The sequence below is a fragment of the Schistocerca serialis genome, chromosome 9 (genome assembly GCF_023864345.2).
Source record: "Schistocerca serialis cubense isolate TAMUIC-IGC-003099 chromosome 9, iqSchSeri2.2, whole genome shotgun sequence".
Taxonomy (NCBI): Eukaryota; Metazoa; Arthropoda; class Insecta; order Orthoptera; family Acrididae; genus Schistocerca; species Schistocerca serialis.
Genome location: NC_064646.1, coordinates 494,777,015 through 494,796,364, shown reverse-complemented (window position 1 = coordinate 494,796,364; position 19,350 = coordinate 494,777,015). Strand labels below are relative to the sequence as shown.

The 19,350-nt window shown below is 46.2% G+C and overlaps 1 protein-coding gene and 1 pseudogene across 1 annotated transcript in view; both read left to right on the top strand.

Annotated features, from left to right (window-relative positions):
* LOC126418917 (coagulation factor X) overlaps positions 1-19,350 on the top strand; it is a gene marked incomplete in the record, with an annotated part of 816,895 nt that overhangs the window by 478,922 nt on the left and 318,623 nt on the right.
* Positions 6,531-6,648, top strand: LOC126420026 (5S ribosomal RNA; annotated as a pseudogene).

The window sequence follows — 19,350 nt, the reverse complement described above, 5'->3', positions numbered from 1 at the left end:
CTTTGAACATCAGTTAATTCATTACTCGGTGGCGCTAACACACTGCTTTCATTTTCACTGTCATTTCTCAGTTTACTTTGGAGCCTAGTATTACGTTTTTCACACGCCATTATTGTCACAGTATTTCACACGACAACACAGAAAAACACAATTTGAAGATCAAAAATAAGAGAACACATTAACATAGCACTGAAAATAATATCTAGTTAATTGCAAGCGCAGCTGCGAAATACTTGGTGCAAATCTACATGCATGCCACAACTGTTTTACTGTACAACAATGAAAAACTACAACTACAAAGGAAATTCTCTCTATGATTACGCGCTACCAATAAACAAAATCTACATTAATTACACAAACTACAACAAAAATCAGAAGATTCCAGTGAGGTATCCTAGGCTAAGGGTCGCCATATGAAACGTCCCCTTTGAACAATTCTACATAACTGTGCTTAACCTGACACACAATATTTTTAGCGCAACGCAATCTGACTTTCAAAATTCCCTACAAAAGAATGGCCCTGACTAACATTAAACTATACCTTTCACAAATCACTTACCTCACAAAAATCTTCGCTGCTCAAGCTACTGCAATACAGCGAGCGCCACTACTGCCAGCTAAATAAAAGATTCAAACTACTGAAGGCACTAACTACTGATAGGGATAGTTAGCAAATGAAAGATATTAATAGAGAACAAACAATGTATTTACCTTGATATCATCATATATAAATATATCAGTTCATGAAAAATTACAAAACTCCGCCATCTCTCTCCCCACATCCACCACTGCTGGCGGCTCACCTCCAACTGCGCAACGCTACGCGCTGTTCACAGCCAGCTGCCTAACACTACAATGGCGAGTATTACAACAATGCAGAGCAGCCACAGACTGCACACAGCACAGCCAGTGATTTTCATATTGAGCGCTACGTAACGTTGCCAATAAGAAAACATAAACAGCCTACTTACATAGAGAAAACATAAACAGCCTACTTACATTGACAATGCTTTCCACATGTTCCCTTCTTCTCCGATTCTGCGCAAAACCTTCTCATTTTCAATCTTATCTGTACACCTAATTTTCAACATAAACCAAAATATCGTAAACGAGCAATGAGACAAATTAAAATGAAACAGAGAAGTAATGTGACTTAATAAAATCATGGAGCCAAAAAAAGTGGCAAGTACAAATTCAGTAGATTAACAGCGCGATGATTAGAAAATGCAACGGAAAAACGACAGGCAATGTAATAATTAAAAAACTCACTCTGCTGACGGACACTACATCTTGCGGCTGAGGGATTTCTAAAGTCACTATGCTGCACAAGAGCCACCCACCACCTCCCATCTTTTTTCCCCAACACAGCACCGTTACAACAGCCACCTCTCGGCAGCTCTGCACAATAGGGTTATCCCACTACTACAGATCTCGCACAGTGCAAAATTCGTATTTTTTGATATGTCACACTGCTACTATTTGGTGTGCGATTAGTGTATATCGAAAGCAATTTGTCAGTCGTCGCACCACTTTGAAATAATATCGGTGTCTGACTGGATATTTGTGCAGTCTATTTGGAGCAGCAATGAGGGCTGGATTAAGGCGCAAGAGACACAAGCCGCCGCCTAGAGAGCGAAGCTGTGGGGTCGCCGGCAGAGGCGCCACAACTGCAAAGCTTTGCAGCACAGCGTGGCGTAGTCAGTAGCGGCCGCTTCGGCCAACATGCCGAGGGGGCGCAAAGGACGCCCCAGCGCAAGGTACGGTGCATGTAACAACTAGTAAGGAAAACTGACGCGGGGGAAGGGGAACGACTGAAAAGGGGGGGGGGAGGGGGAAGCCGAACTATAAATCGCTTGTGTGGTAAAATGTTCTCGGACCGGCCCTGGCGCCACTTTATTACGCAGAACTGTACCGCTCATAGAAACTCCAAGGTTACTATGAATGTTGTCAGTCAGGTCATTAACATGCAGCATAATCAGCAAGGGCACCACCTCACTTGCCTTGGTTACACCTGAAGTTCTGTATACCTCTGTTCATAGTTCTCCGTCCAAAACAATACGCTGCGTTCTCCCTTCCAAGAAATTCTCAAACCAGTCATAAATTTTGTTTTACATCCCCGTTTGGCTGTCTTTTTGGAAAGTCAAATGACAGTACAATATATCCTACAAAGAACGCCTTACAATCTCACCAAGGAAGTTATGCAGGTCATTTTTCTGTTGTTAAGGAACTTTAACCTTGTTACGACTGATGAGTGACACGCAGGAACGTCGTTCTTCTCCTTATAAGCCTATGAACACCATGTCTACGGTATTATTTGTATGTATATAAATTTTTCGTCTCGTGTTCACTGAGTGAATGTTGCAGTTTCTTCTGAATGAGTTTAGTACTGCGAGATACCGTAACAAAGCTCTGCACAACGTTCGCATTCTTTTCCCTTTTTTCATTTTTGATGGAACTTCTGAGGTCATCAGTCCCCAACGTTCGCTAACTGACACGTCAGACCAGTTAGACCACCCTTTTCTGACATAAAAATATCCTCGGTGGGTACACAGAGTCTCCCCACAACATAACGCCACACGTGGCAACAGACGGAAGGTAATCAACGTAAACAACCCTTCGCGTTTCGGTGTCAGATACGGTCGAGATCTTTCTCACAACGAGGACAGCAGCGTTCAGTTCCTGCACAAGGTCGGTCGTGAACGTGGCACTTTCAACAATGCTTTCCGCCCACCATCACTCCTAAGTTAGTTAGTAACTAGGCAGCCGTTTATTCGTCCATAGATCAGTTACACAACGCCAGACATGTGACCATACGATTCGAATCTAGCTGAGCGACAAGTCTGGAGAGGAGAACCCTGTGCTCTGGACTGCGTGATCTGTAGAAGCCTAAAAGAAAATTTTTTGTTTGAAAAATCAAATTCTCCTGTCAACCTTCAGATATTTAGTTTTTACACTGTTTTAATGTGTAACACTTTTGAATGATACATTACATTTGGCATGAATGACCAATGCCCTGCTTTGCAGCGTACTCCTTGGATTGAAATCGGATAATTTGTTCTCTTCCGCCACTACCGCCTCCATAGATAGCCTTACTATAGTATTTGGCGACGCGGAGTAGGCGCGTGGTGTGATGCGGCATGCCACGGTTCGCGCGGCTCCGGCGGTCGGAGGTTCGAGTCCTCCCTCGGGCATTGGCGCGTGTGTATCGCCCTCAGCGCAAATTAGATTCGATTAAGTGGTGTCTAAGCGTAGGGACCGATGACCTCAGCAGTTCGGTCCCATAGGAACTTACCACAAATTTACAAATTTTCCTTAGTGTTTATTTGCTACGTAAATGATCCTCTCAGTAACGAATAATGTCAGTGTCAAGACCTAGCAACAAGTCATGTGCTTTATCTGTAATTCCAGAAATATTTGCTGAAATATACCAGCTGTGCCTTCTGACCTGCTTCTCGCTTTTATTGCACTACCTTCCGGCACTGAAGGAACCCTCATCAATTGTGACTTCATCGTAAAATAGGTGTAGCGCCTCTATACGTTATCACTGGAGTATGACGTTGAGTGAAGACGGATACACCTGGATTACGGAATTTCTTAGATGCATGAATACGGAGCTATTAGGAAAGGGGATTTCCATTATTTTGACGCACGTTCCAATTCGCAGTAGAGACAGTGAGCAGGTGTGCAGTGCCCTGTGATAGGTTTCCAACATCTTTAGGCCACCGTGTGTTTCTTCAGAGAACGGATGGAAGCGTCGTTCACGGTCACACGCTTGTATATGAAGATGAGGGAATTCATTTCCAGCATTAGCTCATGTTGAGCATGTTTGTTACCATACTTCGCCGATGTGATGAAACCGTAGCCGAGGTCAGGGACACGCCTTTTTGGTGGCACTCTACTCTGAGGTAAGCTGTTCGAATGCTCTGGTTTCCGTGGTTGCATTACTAAGAAATGTGCGGGCAAGCTAGTAGGCAACAGTCGAGTCCAGTGGCAGTAGTACTTGTGGAGTCGTTCAGAGAGGGTGTTGTATCACGGCGGAATAAGCACCTTGGATAGCGGATGCGCCGCATAGAGATGGCGTTTGAAATGTTGTGTAACCTGACGATAAAGGATGATTTTTAAGATAACTGATTAAGAAGACAGCACTTCAGAAAAAGGTAACTTACACTGAGGTGACAAGTCACGAGGTACCTTCTAATATCGTATCGGACCTTCTTCTGCCCGGCGTAGGGCAGCAGCTCGACGTAGCATGGACGGACTCAGCAAGTCGTTGGAAGTTCACTGCAGGAATATTGAGCCGTGCTGCCTCTGCAACCACACAAACGTGCGGAAGTGCTGCCGGTGCAGGATGTTGTGGACGAACTGACCTCTCGGTTATGTCGCATATATGGTCGGTGGATTCATGTTGGGCGATCTGAGCGGCCAAATCATTCTCTAGAATTGACCAGAATGTTCTTCAAACCAGTCACGAACAGTTGTGCCCCGGTGACATGACGTGGTTGTTTTGGATCATGAAGTCCATGAATGGCTGCAAATGGTCTGCAAGTAGCCAAACATTTGGACTGGAAGACCCAGTCCATCCAAGTAGAAACAGCCCACACCATTATGGAACCACCACCAGCTTGTACAGTGCCTTGTTGATTGCGTCACAGTCGAATCCTGCCATCAGCTCTTATCAACTGAAATCGAGCCTCGTCTGACCAGGTCACGGTTTTCCAGTCAGGATGCAACAGGTATGGTCTGTAGGCCGGGAGAGGCGCTGCAGGCGATGTCGTGCTGTGAGCAAAGACTCTCACCCTAGTCGTCTGCTGCCACACCCCATTAACGTCGGATTTCGCCACACTGTCCTAAGGTATACGTTCGTTGCTCGTCCCATGTTGATTTGTGCGGTTATTTCGCGCATTGTTGCGTGCCTGTTAGCACTGACAATTCTACGCAAACGCCGCTGCTCTCGTTCGTTAACTGAAGGCCGTCGGCCACTTGTCGCGAATAGTAGAAGATAGAATTAAAATCATGTAGGCTGTAGGCTGGAAAATTATTGCTACAGATCAAGCGAGGCGGACGTGACCAGACTATCTCATGTGTAATGTGTAATGTGTACTCGACTAACAAGAGCGGAGTATGCAGTATCACGAGGCTCAAACACAATTAGTGGCAACCCTTGGACACAGCAAACAGTGGAGAATGGCTAGTTCATCACGTAGGCATCATATGCTGCCGCGTGACTAGCCTGCTCTGGGCTCAAAGTTCGGGGTGCTAGAACCTGTTAGAACCTTCTAGAACAAGTGGTGCCGGGTGCACTAACCCCTATAAAAGCGGATAGCCGCTAGATCGAAGGACAGTGATGGAGTGAGGTACTTAGGACGCCGGTCCACGTCAGTCTGCGTCGGGATGCTGCAAGAGTTGCAGGAGAGTATTGAGCACAGCAACAAGTAGGGACTTAGGCTGAATCGACACAGCTGACACTTAGTCTGGTGCGCTCGCCTCTGCTGTATTAGGTTTGGGAAGTTAGGGATGGCAACTGCATAGCCAGATAGACAATCATTGGAGACTGTATATAGAATCTTATGTAAATCACAAGTGCCAGGGGTACTTCCAGTATAATCGTTCTATATATCGAGTGTTCATACATGAAAGCTTCCCTAAGATCCTATCCGAGTTCCGTACTCTAGCTCACCTTCCAGCCTTCTCGCCCGCATCTCGTGGTCGTGCGGTAGCGTTCTCGCTTCCCACGCCCGGGTTCCCGGGTGCGATTCCCGGCGGGGTCAGGGATTTTCTCTGCCTCGTGATGGCTGGGTGTTGTGTGCTGTCCTTAGGTTAGTTAGGTTTAAGTAGTTCTAAGTTCTAGGGGACTGATGACCATAGCTGTTATGTCCCATAGTCCTCAGAGCCATTTTTGAACCAGCCTTCTCTACAACGGAGCAGTGACGAGTTGGCGGCCCACACCACCGAGACCTCATGCCAAGTAAGTTCTCTGACGCGCACCAACGCAGTCCTTCCACTCCCTCTCAGGACACGTCAGTGGGACACGACACACTGCGCTGTCCGTAGTGAGGGGTAATGCACAAATTAGGTATCCTCGGCACACTCTTGACACTCTGGATCTCGGAAAATTGAATTCCCTAACGATTTCGGAAATGGAATCTCGCAAGCGTGTAGCTGCAACTAATTTTCCGCCTTCGAAACCACTTAATTTCCGTCGTGAGCCCATTGTCAGGTCGGAAACCCTTTCACACATCACCTGAGCGCAGCTGACAGCTCCACCAGTACCCTGACCTTTTATACCTGGTGTAAGCGACTCTGCCGCCGCCTTTATATGCGCGAATCGCTGTTTCGTGAGTTCTGTCACCTCAGCGAGTATTGAGGTTAGCTGTAGGACCGACTTCAGTAATTATTGCTGTGCAAAGATTTAATTGTGTCCAATAATATACACGTTTTTGCAATCTGGAAGAACTGTCAATTATTCGTTCAGAGCTGCAATTAGCCGCCCGCCATTCAGAGTAGTTAAATGATATTGTATTAGGAATTCAGGCAACGGCCTTGCCGCAGTGGAAACACCGGTTCCCGTCAGATCACCGAAGTTAAGCTCTGTCGGGCGTGGTCGGCACTTGGATGGGTGACCATCCGGGCCGCCATGCGCTGTTGCCATTTTTCGGGGTGCATTCAGCCTCGTGATGCCAATTCAGGAGCTACTCGACCGAATAGTAGCGGCTCCGGTAAAAAAAAAAAAAAAAACCATCGTAACGACCGAGAGAGCGGTGTGCTGACCACACGCCCCTCGTATCTGCATCCCTATCTGAGGATGGTCCCGACGGACCACTTGTGGTCTGAAGACGGAGTGCTGTACTAGGAATTCAAGAAAACATTTTTTTGCGATAGAATTATTTTATATTATCGAGTATGACAATGTGCAGTGGGCGAATACTGATTGTTCGTATTATTTGGAGTTCACTTTCGTGTTACAAAAGAATTTCAGAGTACTTCCTTTTGTCATTTATAGATATTTCACAAAGCATTCTCCCACAAGAAACTTCCTGACAGATTAAAACTGTGTGCCGGACCGAGACTCGAACTCGGGACCTTTGCCTTTCGAGGGGAAGTGCTCTACCATCTGAACTACCCAAGCACGACTCACGACCCGTCCTCACACCTTCACTTCTGCCAGTACCTCGTCTCCTGCCTTCTGAACTTCACAGAAGCCGTTCTCCGAACCTTGTAGAACTCTCATTCTCACACAGTTCAAACAAACTTGTTCGCTAAAATATGCGCTGTCACGCCTTGCACTTTTGTCTGAAGAATAATTAATAGTTTCGGAAACAGAATCAGAAAACTAATTTGCCAAAACTTCAGCTTAAAAGAAAAAGGAATAAAAAGGCAAACTGCCGCGCAGTGATTTATTTCATATCATCATTTGCAGTGCAGAGCCAAGTTATCTGTTGCAAGATAAGAATTTGTTGTAGGACCTAAATCAACATTTTTGGCAGAATATTGAGAATAGTTTCCAATTAGTGAAATTTCATGTAAATTCAAGAGATGAATTGTTTTTAATGGGGCACATCTAAATTACGAAACAGCTAATCATTCTGAGTAAAGTTGTGAATCATTCTTTTATGTAATCCAATTTACATACAGCCAGATGCATTTCAGCTTAATTAAATCACACTCCTATAAGATAATATGAAATAAATAAGTTCATGTTGAAAAATAGGGTGGCTACGCCGAATCTAGATCTGAATCTGTGATTTAGAAGTGCGCCAGTTGTCAGAGGATTAACGAGAAATTCAGTCATGCACAGTTCCAGCATACAGTTCCCACTATAGAGGTAACTTTCAAACTGTCGCATATCCGCCAGTAAGGAGAAGGGGGAGTGCGGCGCAAAAAAACACTTTCCGCCTAAGCGGATAAAACCCACCACTTGTGATATCCCAGCCAACAATGCCACAATGCCATACGGCTTTACCATTCACTTCTCATTATAAATAAGCTCATTTGATCAGGAAACCAATGTGGCGTAACACAAGTAGAGACCTTAGTCCCTCACCCACGGGCAAGGGAGACATTACTTCATAAAACTGCACTATAACATTCTACACGCAAGTAATTTGTTTCGCTCGTCTATAAACTAACGTAAATAAAACACGTTATTCGTCTCGTATTTAAATGAAACTAACATTTATCCACATGTTACCGAAAACATGACGTTTCCATTATTTATGAAGAATAAACTTCCGCTAGTGTCGACCAATCAGTCCGGATTGCCAGGTGCGAATAAATAATGAATTAGATTTACTGTTCATACAGTAATTGATGAGCGTAATTTTTGTGAACGTTGCTTTCGTATTGGAGTGTACACGGTGTCGTTAGTAGTATAATGGCGCGAGTAGAGTGTTGAATGAATTTAGAAGCGACGCTATAAAATGGAAAGATGTCAGAGCGGCTGAATTAGATTTTTGGCGAAGACAGGTCTCCTCTAAGCCCTCTCTCTCACTCACGCAATCTTAATATCAAAGGACAGTCCTAGCTCCCGCAGCTTGCGCAGGTTGAACGCTAGCATTATTCCTACACTTCCTCATTGTGTTTTTACGTGTGTCGGTAATGTGTTGTGTTTGTCTTCTCTCTCAGAGTATTGTGTGTGTGTGTGTGTGTGTGTGTGTGTGTGTGTGTTTGGTCGATATTTGCAACGAAGGTAGTGACTGTCGGAGCAAGTGTGAGCAAGATGACGGCTAACGTCTCATAGTCTTAAAATAAATGTATTAGATCCCGCATGTAGCCAACAATATTTGTAATTTTTAGGACATGGATCTGTGTAAGTTTGATATAATTTTGTTCAGAAATCTGGGAGGAATATTTTTAAAGCATTTATTTTCTAGAAAATTGTCCCGTTTAATTTACGTTGATCTTGTCAAATTATTCGCCGAAATACGAAATACCATCACCAAGTTAGCTGTCACTCTTTCCGGACTTTACTGCCCGTCATCCCAGCTGCGGCTCTGCACCTGCGCTGTCGACGCTGCAGAAGAGGTGGGAAGCGTTGGAAGAGCGCCAGTGGTGCGTTCATTTCTCTTTAGCGACAGCTCTGTCCGGGGGCCGCTCCCCAAACTCAGTTTTCTTTTATGAGCCAGGACGGCCATTCGTCACGTGTGGGAGGTAACAGGGCCGGCCTCGGCCGTGCTACCTTACGCCCCGCCGACGCTGGTCCTGACAGAGCGGTGGCGAGTCCTCTGCGACGCGCGCGTGCATATTAGTCTCCATGTGATCGCCGTGGTCACCTAAGCATTTGCTCCATCAGTAAGTAAATCTGTCGAAACCGCCATCAGGGAAACCACGTTGCAAGTCTAGGAGCCACCCAGCAGCAGCCTCCTAAACACCGATGTCGGTTCTCAACCGCTGATCAGCGAGGCGCTGAAAACCACTTACTGCGAGATCTTCATCTACGAGTGTAAGTCAAATGAAAACCTTAAATTTGTAATAACAAATCGAAATTTCGTGCCGTTATCCTGTAAGTTGGTAAGCGTGCTACAAATAGCGTGCAGAATGGCCTGTATGTGGCAGCACAGTGCAGATGCACACATACCGTCGCAGTATCAGTATAAAGATGGCCGCACTACTTGCGACTTGCATCAGGGAAGAACAGCGTTCTGTTATTCGTTTTTTGCCTAGTGAAGGCGTGAAACCTATTGAAAGTCATTGACGAATGAAGGTTCAGTACGGTGATGCATGTTTGTCACAGCAGCAAGTCTACTAATGGTATAGGAAGTTCGCAAATGGTGTGACTTCAATGGAAGTTGCTCGTCATCCAGGTCAGGCATAACGAGTTGTGACTCCACAGAACATTGCAGCAGTTGAAGCCATAGTGAAGGAGAACCGCCAAGTAACACTGAATGACATTGCAGCATGTTTACAGATTAGTCATGGGTGCATGATGTGATCCAGTTTCACAAAGTGTCTGCAAGATGGGTGCCACGGCAGCTGACTCCTGAAATGAGAGAACGTCGTGTTGATGCTTGTGAAGAACTTCTTCGGCGCTTTGAACGAGAAGGTGATGGCTTCCTTGCAAGAATCGTTAATGGGGGCGAAACCTGGGTTCACTTCCACCAACCGGAAACGAAGAGAGCGAGCAAGGAATGGCGCCTTTTCTCATCGCCAAAACCAAAGAAGTTTAGAACAGAACCATCAGCAGGAAAGGTTATCCTGGCTCTCTTTTGGGACGAAAAAGGCGTCATTTTGGAGCACTACATGCCTAGAGGGACCACTGTCACCAGTGCATCATACACAGATCTCCTAAAAAATCATCTGCGGCCTGCAGTCAAATCAAAGAGACTTGGATTGCTATCAGCAGGTGTCCTTTTGCAGCATGACAATGCAAGGCCCCACACTGCCCGTACAACAGTTGCAACAATTACAGACCTGCATTTTGAGTGTCTTCCTCATCCACCATACTCACCAGACCTTGCCCCAAGTGATTTCCATATGTTTAGACCACTCAAAGACGCAAGGGGAGGAAAGCAGTTCCGTTCTGATGAAGAGGTACGCCACGCGGTGTGGTTGCACGGACTACCTAAAGATTTTTTTTTCTAAAGGAATTCATGCACTTTGTAAGCGCTAAGGGGAGATTATGTTGAAAAGTGATACAGCTTTGTACCACTTCTGCACAATAAATAATATTTAAAAATATTTAAGGGTTTCATTTAAGTCTCCCTCGTATGTCTACATACTGCGCAAACCACTGTACGGTGCGTGGCGGAGGGTACCATGTATCAGTATTAGTCATTTCACCTCCTCTTCCACTCCCAAATAGAGCGAGGGGAAAATGACTTCTAAATCGCTTCGTATGAGTCCTACTTTCTGGTATCTTACCTTCGAGGTCCTTACGCGCTGCACCGAGCGAGGTGGCGCAGTGGTTAGCACACTGGACTCACATTCGGGAGGACGACCGTTCAATCCCGTCTCCGGCCATCCTGATTTAGGTTTTCCGTGATTTCCCTAAATCGCTTCAGGCAAATGCCGGGATGGTTCCTTTGAAAGGGCATGGCCGATTTCCTTCCCCATCCTTCCCTCACCCGAGCTTGCGCTCCGTCTCTAATGACCTCGTTGTCGACGGGACGTTAAACACTAATCTCCTCCTCCTCCTCCTTACGCGCTAAATATTTTGGCGACACTAGAATCGTTCGGCAGTCAGCTCCAAATGCCGGTTCTCTAAATTTTCTCAATAATATTCCTCGAAAAGAACGTCGCCTTCCCTGCAGGGATTCCCATTTGAGTTCTCGAAACATCTTCGTAACAGTTGTGTGTTGTTCGAATCTACCGGTAACAAATCTAGCAGCCCGCCTTTGCATTGCTTCTACGTCCTCCTCCAATCTGACCTGGTACGGATCCCAACCACTGGAGCAGCATTCGAGAACAGGTCGCACCAGCGTTCCGTATGCGGTCTCCTTTGCGGGTGAACCACTCTTTCCTACAATTTCTCCCAATAAACCGAAGCCGAGTATTCGCCTCCCCTGCCACAGTCCTCGCTCCATTTCATATCGCTTCGCAGCGTTATGCCCAGGTATTTAAACAACGTGACTGTGTCAAGCAGTGCACTGCTAATGCAGTGTTCGAACATTACAGGGTTGCTTTTCTTACTCATCGGCATTAACCTACATTTTCCCGCATTTAAGGCTAGCTGCCATTCATCACACCAAATGGAAATTTCGTCTAAGTCGTGTTGTATCTTCCTACAGTCAGTCAACTTCGACACCCTACCGTACACCACAGCATCGTCAGCAAAAAACCGCAGGTTGCTGCCCTCCCCGTCCGCCAAACCATTCGTGCATAGCGAGAGCAACAGCGATCCTACCACACTTCCCCGTGGCACCCCTGACTGCACCCTTCTCTCTGATGAACACTCCCCGTCGAGGACAACACTCTGGGTTCTGTTACTTAAGAAGCCTTCGAGACACATATCTGTGAACTTATTCCATACGCTCGTACCTTTGTTCACAGCCTGCAATGGGGCACCGTGTCAAATGCTTTCCAGAAATCTAGAAATATGGGATCTGCCTGTTGCCCTTCATCCATGGTTCACAGTACATCAGGTGAGTTTCGCACCAGCAATGCTTTCTAAAACCATGCTCATTCGTGGACAAAGGCCTCTACATCTACACCTACACTCCTCAAGCCACCTGACGGTGTGTGGCGGAGGGTACCTTGAGTACCTCTACCGGTTTTCCCTTCTATTCCAGTCTCGTATTGTTCGTGGAAAGAAAGATTGTCGGTATGGCTCTGTGTGGGCTCTAATCTCTCTGATTTTATCCTCATGGTCTCTTCGCGATATATACGTAGGAGGGAGCAATATACTGCTTGACTCCTCGGTGAAGGTATGTTCTCGAAACTTCAACAAAAGCCCGTACCGAGCTACTGAGCGTCTCTCTTGCAGAGTCTTCCACTGGAGCTTATCTATCATCTCCGTAACGCCTTCGCGATTACTAAATTATCCTGTAACGAAGCGCGTTGCTCTCCGTTGGATCTTCTCTATTTCTTCTATCAACACTATCTGGTACGGATCCCACACCGGTGAGCAATATTCAAGCAGTGGGCGAACAAGTGTACTGTAACCTACTTCATTTGTTTTCGGACTTCACTTCCTTAGGATTCTTCCAATGAATCTCAGTCTGGCATCTACTTTACCGATTATTAATTTTATATGGTCATTCCATATTAAATCACTCCTAATGCGTACTCCCAGATAATTTATGGAATTAAATGCTTCCAGTTGCTGACCTGCTATATTGTAGCTAAATGATAAACGATCTTTCTGTGTATTCGCAGCACATTACACTTGCCTACATTGAGATTCAATTGCCATTCCCTGCACCATGCGTCAATTCGTTGCAGATCCTCCTGCATTTCAGTACAATTTTCCATGTTACAACAACTCGATATACTACAGCATCATCCGCAAAAAGCCCCAGTGAACTTCTGATGTTATCCGCAAGATCATTTATATATATTGTGAATAGCAACGGTCCTACGACACTCTCCTGCGGCACACCTGAAATCACTCTTACTTCGGAAGACTTCTCTGCATTGAGAATGACGTGCTGCGTTCTGTTATTTAGGAACTCTTCAATCCGATCACACAGTTGGTGTGATAGTCCATATGCTCTTACTTTGTTCATTAAACGACTGTGGCGAACTGTATAAAACGCCTTGCGGAAGGCAAGAAACATAGCATCTACCTGGGAACCGGTGTCTATAGTTCTCTGAGTCTCGTGGACGAATAGCGCAAGCTGGGTTCCACACGACCGTGTCTTTCGAAACCCATGCTGATTCCTACAGAGTAGATTTCTAGTCTCCAGAAAAGTCATTATACTCGAACATGATACGTGTTCCAAAATTTTACAACTGATCAACGTTAGAGATATAGGCCTATAGTTATGCACATCGACGTCCCTTCTTGAAAACGGGGAAGACCTGTGTTCTTTTCGAATCTTTTGGAACGCTACGCTCTTCCAGAGACCTACGATACACCGCAGCAAGAAGGGGGGGGGGGCAATTTCCTTGGCGTACTTTGTGTAAAATCGAACTGGTATCCCACCAAGTCCAGCGGCCTTTCCTCTTTTGAGCGATTTTAATTGTTTTTCTATCCCTCTGTCATCTATTTCGATACCTACCATTTTGTCATCTGTGCGACAATTCAGAGAAGGAACTACAGTGCAGTCTTCCTCTGTGAAACAGCTTTGGAAAAACGCAGTTAATATTTCGGCCTTTAGCCTGTCATCCTCTGTAGCATTTTGGTTCAAATGGCTCTGAGCGCTATGGGACTTAATTACTGAGGTCATCAGTCCCCTAGAACTTAGAACTACTTAAACCTAACTAACCTAAGGACATCACACACATCCATGTCAGAGGCAGGATTTGAACCTGTGACCGTAGCGGTCGCGCGGTTACAGACTGTAGCGCCTAGAACCGCTCGGCTTCCACGGCCGGCACAATTTTGGCCACAGAGTTTCTGGATATTTTGTTTTGATCCACCTAGCGCTTTGACATAAGACCAAAGTTTCTTAGGATTTTCTGCCACGTCAGTACATAGAACTTTACTTTCGAATTCATTGAACGCCTCTCTCATAGCCCTCCTCACACTACATTTCGCTTCGTGTAATTTTTGTTTGTCTGCAAGGCTTTGGCTATGTTTATGTTTGCAGTTGTCTTCCAAAACCCCGGAGGTACTTAGGAATAACCCTGTATGTTACAGAGACATGCCTTACGCTTTATTTCCATGTCAGAATTCATTTTATGGAATTCTTTGTAGTGTATTTCCTGTATACGACGGTGATTCGGATTCCCGTACAAACCACACCATCGATACGAAGTGTACTTTCAGACACAGAGCAATTAAAGACCTTGCTGCGAGCGTAGCAGTTTTCTAACTCTGTTGTTGTACCACGGCGGCTCTTTTCCATCTCTTACGATCTTGCTTGGCACATACTTTTCTAATGCATATTGTACGATGGTTTTGAACTGTGTCCACTGATCTTCAACACTATCTGTACTTGAGACAAAACTTTTGTGTTGAGCCATCAAGTGCTCTTAAATCTGCTTTTTGTCACTTTTGCTAAACAGAAAAATTTTCCTACCTTTTTTTAATATTTCTATTTACTGCTGAAATCACCGATGCTGTAACCGCTTGATGAACGCTGATTCCCTGTCCTGCGTTAACTATTTCTGAGTCTGGAGAAAGTTTATCGTATTCGAACTGAGAAGATGTTCAAGGGTTCTGCAGCATGGTCTGTAATTTTGCGTGTCCGTTCTTTTACCCTTATTATATACAGGAGTCACCTGCGCTTCTTTGCAGTCGCTCGGGACTCCGGTGTTCGTGGAGAGCCGATACAGAGCAGCGGAAACGCAGGAAAAGGCGGAAATTACGGGACACCGTGTTCTGGTGGAGATGTGTAGATGGGTATCACTAAAAGAACGGCCGAGAAACGATGGGAAGAACAGAAGGGCAATCGTAGAAAGAAGAAGCAGACAAGTCAGCTGTTGCGGACAGTCTTTGCAACTAGGGCAGCATCGGATACGATTTGAGGAGACTCCGGTACTGATAGCCACAAGCGGATACTACGAAAATTCATACAGAGACGTCATAAAAGCGACTAAACGCCACAATGATTGTAATCGGAAGGAGGGGAGCGTGGAACTGAACGGTGTATCTGGATTCTGGTTCTGAAGAAGATGTGTACCAGCCTTCCACCACGGGCTGGTACCAAGATGATAGCGGACAACAGCAACCGACAGCCGTCAATTGCGGTCGAATTTTCAAAATATGTGCCGTCACGCATCATGCGCGGGAGCGGAATTTTACTTCTGTCGGTAGCGAGCCAAGGTGTGCATCGAACCTTCGAAAAACACAAACCCCTGTTGAAGACGTCCTGCACACATGGGGACGCAACGTTAAGCTTCGACGAGGAAGTCATCCGAGCAGTTCACGACAGCCCGGAAAATTTTACGAGTGGTGTTCAATAAATAGTGCAACACATTTTTGTCTGAAAGCAGGTTGGTTTTACGAGGTGCATTCAAGTTCTAAGGCCTCCGATTTTTTTTCTAATTAACTACTCACCCGAAATCGATGAAACTGGCGTTACTTCTCGACGTAATCGCCCTGCAGACGTACACATTTTTCACAACGCTGACGCCATGATTCCATGGCAGCGGTGAAGGCTTCTTTAGGAGTCTGTTTTGACCACTGGAAAATCGCTGAGGCAATAGTAGCACGGCTGGTGAATGTGCGGCCACGAAGAGTGTCTTTCATTGTTGGAAAAAGCCAAAAGTCACTAGGAGCCAGGTCAGGTGAGTAGGGAGCATGAGGAATCACGAAGAAACTGTTGTGTAACGTTAGCTCGATGTGCGGGTGCGTTGTCTTGGTGAAACAGCATACGCGCAGCCCTTCCCGGACGTTTTTGTTGCAGTGCAGGAAGGAATTTGTTCTTCAAAACATTTTCGTAGGATGCACCTGTTACCGTAGTGCCCTTTGGAACGCAATGGCTAAGGATTACGCCCTCGCTGTCGCAGAACATGGACACCATCATTTTTTCAGCACTGGCTGTTACCCAAAATTTTTTTGGTGGCGGTGAATCTGTGTGCTTCCATTGAGCTGACTGACGCTTTGTTTCTGGATTGAAAAATGGCATCCACATCTCATCCATTGTCACAACCGACGAAAAGAAAGTCCCATTCATTCTCGATCATGTCGTCAGACCGGCTAGTGCGAGCCCGAGGTTGTTTCGGTTTGCTGTCACATGATGTTCTGCCTTCATTAAACTGTCGCATCCACGAACACACTTTCGACACATCCATAACTCCATCACCACATGTCTCCTTCAACTGTTGATGAACTTCAATTGGTTTCACACCACGCAAATTCAGAAAACGAATGATTGCACGCTGTTCAAGTAAGGAAAACGTCGCCGTTTTAAGTATTTAAAATAGTTCTCGTTCTCGCCGCTGGCGGTAAAATTCCATCTGCTGTATGGTGCTGCCATCTCTGGGACGTATTGACAATGAACGCGGCCTCATTTTAAAACAATGCGCATGTTTCTATCTCTTTCCAGTCCGGAGAATAAAAAATCGGAGGCCTTAGAACTTGAATGCACCTCGTATTAAGGACTCCAATACAACATATTATTGCCCACTCTTTTGGCTACAAGAGTCTGTTTTTTAACATAACCTATGTTCAATGCGACTGCCGTACGCCACCTTACAGCGAGGGCCTGTATGCCCGCAAGGTACGACTGTACTGGGCGACGTCGGAGGCAACGTCTCACTGCATCAGTAACCTCTCCAGCATCCACGTACTGCTGCCCACGGAGTGGGATAAACAGATGGAAACTGGAAGGTGTGAGACCCGGGCTGTAGGATGGATGAGGAAGAACTGTCCAACGAAGTTTTGTGAGCTGTAGGATGCACAGTCTTGTGTGAGGTCTTGAGTTGTCATGGAGAAGGAGAAGTTCGTTTGCACTTTTGTGACGACGAACACGGAGAAGTTGTCTCTTAAATTTCCTAGAGGTATCACAATGAGGGGGGAGCGTTCAGAGTGACAGACGACCGTCGCCATGACTTTATAGGCTGAAGTTGCGGCTTAGAACCTTTTCTTTGGACGAGGGATGCTGTGGAGCCACTCTGTGGACTGCCGTTTTGTTTCCGGTTCGAAGTGATGAACCCATGTTACGATGCTTGACAAAAAATTATCACGATCAGCCTCATCACGTGCAAGCAGTACTGCAAAAATAGTCCTTCACTGGTTTTTATGCAGCGAGGTGCCCACAGGGCACACACCTGTGAGTAGCCCAACTGGTAGTCGAGTCTGTCAGGAGCACCAACAGAGACGTCCAGTTGTGATCTGTCGACAGCTCGAATGAGAGTGTCCGCACGTTCCAGCAGTGCAAGAGTGACAGCTGTGATGGCGGCCGGCCGGCGCACGGGAGATCGGACAGGTTTGTGCGACCTTGTTGCGTTGATGACACACGCGTCGCCCAACGACTCACTGTGCTTTTGTTTACTGCCAGGACTCCGTAGACATTCTGCAAGCGTCTATGCGATGCTCTGGTTTTCCACCAAAAGGAACTCGGTGATGTCCGTCTGCTTGGAACACTGCTCCGTTAGAGACACCAATTTGAAGACTACGAACAGCGCCGCCGTGAATCGGAATTTCGCGAAAAAATAGTGGATAGAGTGGTAATATACTACAATGTCCCACAACAATTCCGCATTTTTTCAAGCGAAACTGGCGGAGAAAAAAATGTGTTCCATAACGTATTGAACGCCCCCTCGTAAAAAGTGTGGCGTTTCCGGCCGCGGAGGTTTTCATTTCACAATTAGACCCGCTCCTTGTGGGCTTGGCCCGTCAACAGGTGAGCGAAGACGGCTGGTGCCGCTAACTTATGGCGCTGGTAGCGGCTGCCCTCTAAGTAGCAGCTGCCGGCGGCGGCCACTTTCTCCGCTGCAGCACCTCGTGGACACCGGCGAGCGGACTGCCAGTGATTCAGCGTAAACAGTGTGCGCTGTTCTGTCGCCAGACTAGCGGAATCAACAAGAAATACCACTTTCACCTGTCAGGAAATGTGTTCGCACTTGCTAATAGGAACTACTCCCAGATAAATAATGAAACGACAACAATGAAACTTTTTGTTGGGACTCTGACCTGTATTTCCCGCTTTACGCTAGCGGCCGCCTTAACAGCTTCAGCTATCCGAAGTGCGATCCACGGCCACACCAAGACTTCCACATATTGCCGTCCACGTGTCATACCTGTACTCGTACATCCCATTATGCTCTTCCCGTACAGGGACGATATTTTATTTCTAAGTTGCAGGCTCGGTATCGACCGATAAATACACATTACAGTGGCTCTGCTGTGAAGAAATTGTGAAGGAATACTGCATCGCACTTCTCCACCACACAGGTACTGCAGCTTCGTCGTTAATTGGGCCCAACTGTGAGATTAGAATGATGCGTTTAATTTTTATTTAAGGAAACACTATGGCTGTTCGGAGAAAGGTCAAGAATTGTTCTTTTAGTGTTTATTGAATGGGATGAATAATGCTGTCCTTTAGTAACAACAAATGGATAAGAAATTTGTTTGAGCTGCTATGAAGTTGTGATCCATTGCACCTTTTTTTTTCTTTTTTCTTTTTTGATGCGTAGGGTGTAACAAAAGCTATGGCCACATATTTAGAACACATAGAAGAAGAAAACAGACGGTTCTTGAAATGTACCTCCAGTATTTCGGAATGCGACTGTGGGATGTTGTGCCGTGTGTTGTGCTGTAGCGCGGTCGCCGCAGGTAAGGCGCGACCACCGCCTTCTCGAGCACGGCATGCCAACGCTCCAGTGGTAGCACCGCGACATAACTTCAAAGTGCTGACAGTGGGGACGCCACAAGAGATGCAGCAGCCATATCGCTGGAGTCGACGGAGCCAGTCAGGATGCAGCCCCACGTGATTAAGTCGCGTCGTCGCGGCCCGGAAGGGGAGTCGTCTGGTGGGCGCCCTGGAGTACGCAGCAGGTCTGCTCTCAGTCGCGACGCCCTCACTGTGACAGTGTTTACTATGAACTTTAGCTACAGACCTGAGCACCACTGATGTTTCACCTTGCTTCCAGAATAAATCTTCCACGTTGTAATTAGTTCCGACTTTCCATTTACTGCACCTGGGACACAACACGGCAAACTTACAAGATCTACAAAAAATCAAATGGGTCTAAACACTATCGGACTTAACATCTGAGATCATCAGTCCCCTAGAACTTAGAACTACTTAAACCTAACTAACCTAAGGACATCACACACATCCATACCCGAGGCAGGATTCGAAC